General features: G+C 32.5%; 1 long non-coding RNA gene across 1 annotated transcript; it reads right to left on the reverse strand.

Moving 5' to 3' along the window:
• Nucleotides 1-1345: 1345 nt before the first annotated feature.
• On the reverse strand, nt 1346-7892 carry LOC134723507 (uncharacterized). Its single transcript, XR_010108096.1, has 3 exons — nt 7722-7892; nt 3222-3309; nt 1346-1624 (listed from the first exon to the last, which is right to left on the reverse strand). It is a non-coding gene; the product is annotated as an uncharacterized LOC134723507 (long non-coding RNA).
• Nucleotides 7893-8586: the final 694 nt, after the last annotated feature.

The following is an 8586-nucleotide window of genomic DNA, read 5'->3' on the forward strand; positions in this document are numbered from 1 at the left end:
TCTCTCTCTCTCTCTCTCTCTCTCTCTCTCTCTCTCTCTCTCTCTCTAAATCAAGTTTTTAAAAAACACAATGTTGACTGAATATCAAATTTTATTACATTTGTATATCTTTATTCTCAACAAACCATTATACAAGAGAAGACAATTATGTACAATATTCAGTTTAACCTTAAAGGAAATCTGTGCACGAAGACTTAGTCGTGGTTTGAACGGATTTCGTGTCAATAAACTGTCTTCAAAATAGTCTTTCTTTGTTAATGTTTGAACACTGGACACTTTTAATTTGCAAAACACTCATTTGCAAATCCGCCGCCGCCTCAAACAAGAGCTACAATATCATGTATATAACCAAAATGTGCGGAATTACATGGGATTCAACAATTTCATTGGTTGTATACTGTCACTTTCATATTTATTTTGCAATTTGAATTATAAAAACATGGGATTTTCAATATCCCATGGGACAGGGCAAAATCCCATGGGATTTACCATTATCCCATGGGATTTTGGTTAAATCCCATGGGATTTTTTTTGGTCCCATGGGATTATTGTAGTCCCATGGGATATTTCTTGTCCCATGGGACAAAAAAAATCCCATGGGACTATAATTATCCCATGGGATTTTTAATATCCCATGGGACAAAATAAAATCCTATAGGATTAAAATTATTAATATATATAAATATAGAGTTATGTGTATGTTACAATGAATGCTGTTTGGTAGTAAAATGTTTTAAATGTATACAAGTTTTTTTTTATATTTTTTATATATACATATATATAAAAAAAAAAATTGTCACAAACATGTTTTTTATTTGTTTATATGACAATAAAGATTATTCTTATTTTGGAATGTATAATAATAATATTTTACAGTCAAAGAATGAAGTCCTTTCACTGAAACAAAATGATGAAATTTCTAAATAAATGAAAAAATATTGTTTTGAAATCTTTGTCTTGTTTATTCTATTATGAAAAATAGAACTGAAAACATATTTCATATTCTGACTGAATAGTTCACTCTTTTCATGAGGTAAGATTTTCTTTGTTATACTTGTATAGGCAAACAATTTGAATTATATACCTTTGTGGTGTACATAATAGTATGCTTATATTTGCAAATTTATAATATAAACACTTTTTGTTAAAGATTTTGCTTTCTTTATTCCCAACTTGCTATGTACAATTATTCAGTCCACTATATAAGAGTGAAGTCAATAAATAATTTCATTCACTAGAATATTCCTGCAATTCTTAGACAAAACATTTGTTCAATCTGTTCTTCAAAGATCTTCCTTTGTACATCTTTATTGAATGGAGAGATTCAAATGAGAAGTTTGGACAACAACATTCTAATATCTAGTTCATTCGTTCCATCTTTCAATTGATAATTACATTGTTGTATTTATATGATCAAGTTCTTGTGCATCAATGATTGTGATGATATGACTCCTTTTTGTTTATAGTCATCATGTTGAAATTTCTTCTTCCAAATAAATGTAGGAAAAAACATGTTCCATTTCAAATTAATAAAAAAGTCACACTATGGAGAAAAATACCAGCTTTAAGTTTTCCGTTCGGTATTGATCTGTAAATGATGACCATGAAAATCGAGATGTCTGACCTACAAATACACAAACTCAAAAATTATCAGTGAAGAGATCAATAAAATGGCTATTTTATCATGTTTATGATTAATATGATAAACTTTCATTTAAATATTCAAGTACTAAATTACAGAAATTTAAATTTTGTAATAGTTTAGTAAAGTACAGCTTATTTAAAATTATAATAAAAAATATTGGCCACCGATGAGTTAAATAAGATATTACATTTCTAATGCCAAAAAATGGCATTTTTGCACCAAAGGGAGATAATTTGGAGCTCTTTCAATGATATATGCATTTTAAAAGTCATCTGGGCCAAACCGAATTGATTGTTTTGAATGATTTGGTGTACCATATGATAAAGTTATAAATAAAATGAGTTATGAAAAAAAAAATATTAAACATTTTTCTGAAATTGTTATACGCTAGAGCCTCCTTAAATGTCATTTGATCTCCATTGGAGAAATGTCGGATTGGAAATCAGACTGCTAAGTGTTTCTTATTTTTATATCAACCCAGCCATATTATACCTGTCTAATATCAGGAGCTTGTACATAGTTCAGTGGTTGACGTTGGTTCATATCCGTCATTTTTATTTTTCATAATTTTTTGTTTTTATAAATTAGTCTGGTATATTTGACGTTTGAATTGATGCTCTGTTTCAAATTTGGTTGGTGTTGACGTTTATAGATTACTATAACATGTATAGGGTATGGGTTTTCTCATTACTTACAGGTCATCAATGGCCTCTAATTAGTGATTACAATGCTTACATCCACTAAATTGAACTCTGATGGATGGGCGCACTACGTTTGCGCGCATTTGGGAATTAAAATATTTTACGTTTGCGCGCAGCTTTTGATTACATTTGCGCGCATTCATATTACAGGTAATCTCAGGTAAAAATAATAATTCATATATATTAAATTATAAATGACTATACTTTATTGGTATTTTCATAATAGATATGACTATCAATTATTAATTTTGAAAAAAAAATGTTAATTCAAATTACATATTGTTCATATTGAATTCTAAAATCAATTTAAAACCCTGTTGTATCTTAAGTTCAAGTTATGGTAAATGGGCTATGTCACAGATTTTTTAACTTTTGCCTACACCTTTGACTTGTTGAATTGTATCTGAAAATCGAAAAAAATGCGACATTATCTCCTTTTTCCCTGCCTAAGAAGAGACTTAGACTAACGGAAGAGGTACTGATACTTGTAAATAATTGAACAAATTGATAAATAAATAAGTATTATGACCTGTATTTTCCCTAAAATAGTATTGGTTGAAATCTTTCAAAATAGGTGCCTTAGGAAACTAAGACTAACGGAAGGGGTACTGATACTTGTAAATAATTGAACAAATTGATAAATAAATAAGTATTATGACCTGTATTTTACCTGAGTTTACCTGTCAAAAAATGGGCGCAAATGTAAGCAAAAGCTGCGCACAAACGTAATGATTTTTGCGTGCAAATGTAATGGTAATGCGGGCAAACGTAATGCACCGCTGATGGATAGTTTTCTCTTTCATCATACCACATCTTATTTTAATAAATATTTAAATATTATTCAAGGACAAAAACTTTTATAGCAGTGGACTTACCATTTAGGCTTTGTTGACCTCTGTAAATCTTATTTTGTTGATAATTTCTTCTGTTTATAGTTTCTCCTTTATCTTTCATGTTCTTGCCCTACACATAAAAGGGTAAATATCATTTAATGACAAAAATAACTACTACATGTATTACATAATTAGTAGGCAACTGAAAATTTTGTCTTATTTGTATATAACATCAACTTACTCATCATTCTTGCTGTTCAATATCATGAATATTATCATTATTCTATGAATATGAGGTCACAGTAAAATTAACCTTGGCAGGCAGACATCTTTTTTTTTATATGATACCTTGTAGTCATTCCATACAACAAGTAGACCTATGCTTAAAAAATCTAAGGCCAAAATTAAAAATATGTTTGTTTCCCCTCCCCCCACACGGGTCAAAAATAAGCGCCCGGGTCATTATTTTCCACACAAAAATTGAAATTATTTTTTTCCTGAAAATAATTTGTTTCCATTTTTGGAAAGTGCTTGAAAGCAGAAGGATTGATAATCTAAATAAATACACTCAAATTGAGCACAAACAACTGATAAGTGGCCTGGACTGGACAAGTCAAACCATTCATGTGACCATGCTATGACAATCACATCCTGTTAAAAAAAACTAGAGGCTTTCAAGAGCCCGTGTCGCTCACCTGATAATGTGTTTACTGATGTCGGCCATCTTCGTTGGTAGGCGGGGTCATTAGAAACTTTTTTTAAAATAGATACCCTAGTATTATGAGGGTGGTAAAGGGGGGTACTGAACACGGAAACACGTGAAACAAAAATCGCTAAAACGTAGCACGAAAAATAAACATCGTGAAAAACGAAGCACGAGAAATAAAATCGTAAATATTAAGAAAAAAAGTATAAGCAGATATTACCCAGTCGTTCTTGGAGGGCATGTAGACATTGTAAATGGACATATAGACCTTGTGGTCATCTTTAAGTGTCTGTTACTGGCAGTACTTGCATCTGATTTGAAAAAAATATTATTATGATGTACTGTATTACATGTATAGCATACCTATACAATATAGAAAGTAGCCTAATCTATTTCTATTATCAATTACACAAGTTTCAAACGGTACTATAACTCACTGACTTTGAGTTAGTTCCAATTTTCTTTTAATCAAATGTGGAAAAATGCATGAACGAGAAATTAGGAGACCGACACGTAACACTGAAAATAAAAAAGGGGAAATACGAAGCACGCACATCGAACCAAACACGAGAAAACGAGAAATAAAACACCAAAACACGAAAGCACGAGAAATAAAAAGGCCGAAAACGTTGCACGAAAATAACCCTTTACCACCCTCATTATGATTGTGGCCAAGTTTGGTTAAATTTGGCCAAGTAGTTTTAGAAATGATTTTTATACAAGTTACAAAAATGACGAAAAGTTGTTCAATATTGACTATAAAGGGCAATAACTCCTTAAGGGGTCCTCTAACAATTTTGATCATGCTGACTTATTTGTAGATCTTACTTTGCTGAACATTATTGCTGTCTACAGTTTATCTCTATCTATAATAGTATTCAAGATAATAACCAAAAACTGCAAAATTACCTTAAAATCACCAATTTTAGGGCAGCAACCCAACAACAGGTTGTCCAATTCAACTGAAAATTTGTGAAGGGATATATCTTATTCTGATGGACATTTAAAACTTGAAAGATTTGCCCTAAATGTCTTAGTTTCAAAGATATAAAGCAAAACCTGCATTTTACCACTATGTTCTAATTTTAGCCATGTTGGCCATTTTGTTTGATAGGCTGGGTCATCGGACACCTTTTTTTAACTACAAACCACAATGATAATTGTGGCCAAGTTTGGTTAAATTTGGCAAAGTAGTTTCAGAGAAGTAGATTTTTAAAAAAGTTACAAAAAATGATGAAAAGTTGTTAAAATTGACTATAAAGGGCAATAACTCCTTAAGGGGTCGACTGACAATTTTGGTCATGTTGACTTATTTGTAGGTCTTACTTTGCTGAACATTATTGCTTTTACAGTTTATCACTATCTATAATAGTATTCAAGATAATAACCAAAAACTGCAAAATTACCTTAAAATAACCATTTCACAGGCAGCAACCCATCAACAGGTTGTCCAATTCCTCTGAAAATTTCAGGGCAGATAGATCTTGACCTGATCAACAATTTCCCCTTAGTCAGATTTGCTGTAATACTTTGGTTTTTGAGTTATAAGCCAAAAACTGCATTTTACCCCTATGTTCTATTTTTAGCCATGGCGGCCATCTTGGTTGGTTTGACGGGTCACGCTACACATTTATCAAACTAGATACCCCAAGGATGATTGTGGCCAAGTTTGGTAGAATTTGGCCAAGTAGTTTCAGAGGAGAAGATTTTTGTAAAAGTTTAGGGACGACGGATGACAGACGCAGGACGACAGACGACGGACGCCAAGTGATGAGAAAAGCTCACTTGACCTTTCAGGTCAGGTGAGCTAACAAGAACCTGCCTTCCTGGTCTGTTTACAAAGGGTAGACCCAGGGGAGGGGAAACAGACATTCTTTTAAATGTGGCCTGATAAAATGACAAAACCATGAAAACTTATCATTGACCAAAGAACAATAAAATGCGGTCATGGTTTATATATGAATCTGCCATTCAGACATGCACACCTCACAATTGTTTCATATCTACCAAATATAATCTACCTGTAACTTTAAACATATGATAAACTGACAAAACAATGCAGTGTTTCATTGACCAATGAACCATGAAAATGAGGTCAAGTTCATATAAAATATGACAGACAGCTAAGTGCATCTTACAATTATTTCATTCACTAAATAAAGGGGCCTTATTGCTTACAGTATCCGGAAAATAGACCAAACCACAAAAACTAAATATTTTCAAAGTTCCTTATACCCTGCCAATTTGTTATGGTTGTGCCTGTTCCAAGTCAGGATCCGATAATTCAGTGATTGTCGTTTGTTTATATGTAACATATCTGTTTTTCAATTTTTTTGTACATAAATTAGGTTGTTAGTTTTCAACTTTCAACTTGGCTATCATGTGTAAAATCATACAAGTGTTGGGGAAAACAGGAAGTTGTCGAGTGATGAATCTGAAAATGCATCAGACGGTAAAGCTGACTTATAGGTCTATAGAGCTTTTATCCGACATACATATATGACAAGCACAATACATTTGTATATGAAACATTAAGCTCATCACTGAGATAGTAGTCTCAGATAGAGGGAGGCGGGGTCAACCAAACACCCCTATTCAATCTGAATCTAGGACAAAAAGTCACAGTCAAAAAGTCACACACTGTCACAGGACAAAAAGTCACAATTTAGTTTTGAGATAATTTTTCTTTGAACAAGAAAACACTCTTTTTGTATTTTTCTTGAAGTTTTATACATGAACATGATGTAGCAACTTTAAATTAAAATTTATTAAAAACAAATAAATCAGTGCATTAGGTTTGCGCACATTACCATTACATTTGCGCACAAAAATCATTAAGTTTGTGTGCAGCTTTTGGATTACATTTGCACGCATTTTTTAACATGTAAATATAAAAAAAAAGATATAGTATGATTGCCTTTTACAGTTGACTATGTGGTATGGGCTTTACCTTGGGCTTTGCTCATTGTTGAAGGCTGTATGATGACCTATGGTTGTTAATGTCTGTGTCATTTTGGTCTCTTGTGGACAGTTGTCTGATTGGCAATCATACCATATCTTCTTTCTTTGGCTTATTGTTGAAGGCCGTAAAGATCTCTAGTTGTTAATGTCTGTGTCATTTTGGTCTCTTGTGGACAGTTGTCTCATACACCTTATCGCTATTTAGTCCATTCCTGGAAAAACAGTCATTTATACAACTTCCTGTTTAGGTCACGCGGGCTGAAAATGGAGGTCACCAGCAGTGAGCTGAGGGAGGAAAAACTTTAGAAATTGATCATGAAGAAACTTTGATATAGTATGATCCACTTTTTTCGAAATTAAAATTGAAGTAAAAAAATATTTTGTTTGAAGTATTTACGGTAGTTTAAACAGGTCTCATTAAAAAGTATCATGCATGGTGAATTGTTTAAACAGGGACCCAGATAGCTTCAACTGGATGAAAAAGTTGTGTAATTTTAGAACTTATCCGGAATGGAATAAATAGCGATTAGGTGTATTGGCAATCATACCACATCTTCTTTTTTATATTATGAACAATTTCCTAAAATTAAAAATGAATATATGTAATAAAAAGAAGATATTTCAAAATCTTTTTTCTCTAATATTCAATCAATTGTCAACAAATTGTTTGTGACTTTTTGTCCTATCAACTTTGTTACTTTATGTCTGAGTTTGACATGTGTTTGACTTTTTGTCCTGTGACTTTTTGTCGGAATGTCCTGTGACTTTCTGTTCGTTTACCTTCCATCTTAATCAGTGAACTGAATAATTGTTTTTTTGCAGAAGTCCGGGCAGTGTTAAAAAATCACATGTGCAAGTTGAGAGTCAACACTTACACAGGGACTACACAATACTTTTTCAGAATGTCAGCAAAAAAGAATCACTGGTGACAGGGGAGTGTAACCGATGAATTGATCCTGAATCAGATAAGATTTTCCCGGTACGTCTAAACACCGCTCAGGAGGACCTCCTGGGTGCACACATGCCGGGCATACAAAGTGCACTCATGGCAGACCCTATATAGTCGCCGTCGTATCTGCACACATGATGGATGTATATATTCGTTATAGATCGTCATACACTTCTCATTTTAGAGTTAGATTTGCTAGCAAGCTCTTAAGATTTTAAAATAAAAATGCTACTAAAAATATATTATTTCCCCCTATTTTCGCAATTTTTTCGCCATATAAAATATTTAGGCGACTGTGCTTTTAGTGAATATAAACGATGACGAGGCCTCACGAATAAATATAAATATGAAATAAACTGGAACATCGATTAGCATAGATCGAGAAGCAGAGTTAACTTCCACATAAATCTCGAAGTTATTTACGCCGGATAATATAGACTGTGCTCCTAAATAAAGTTGTCAAATACATTAATTTGTGTTTTTTACTTCTACAAGAAATTTGATTCAAATGTTAATTACGCACCATTTGCTGAGCAGAGAATCATTCTAAGCCAGGAACAGTCTATACTAACTGATAACAGTAAGAATAGAAAGTCTCTGTAAAAAGGCAGTTAATCCTAACAGAACTGTATTAACTTAATGATACATGTACATCAAGTTCCAGCACCTCACCAAGCACCCTTGCCTTGCATACAGAGATAGCAAACTGGTGTGTGTCAGTATTTTAATATAAAACTGCGTATGTTCATATCGTTTAATTCAACGTTTGTTTGGTTATTTTTTTAAGGATC

Source organism: Mytilus trossulus, chromosome 6 (assembly GCF_036588685.1).
Source record: "Mytilus trossulus isolate FHL-02 chromosome 6, PNRI_Mtr1.1.1.hap1, whole genome shotgun sequence".
In the NCBI taxonomy this organism is placed as follows: domain Eukaryota; kingdom Metazoa; phylum Mollusca; class Bivalvia; order Mytilida; family Mytilidae; genus Mytilus; species Mytilus trossulus.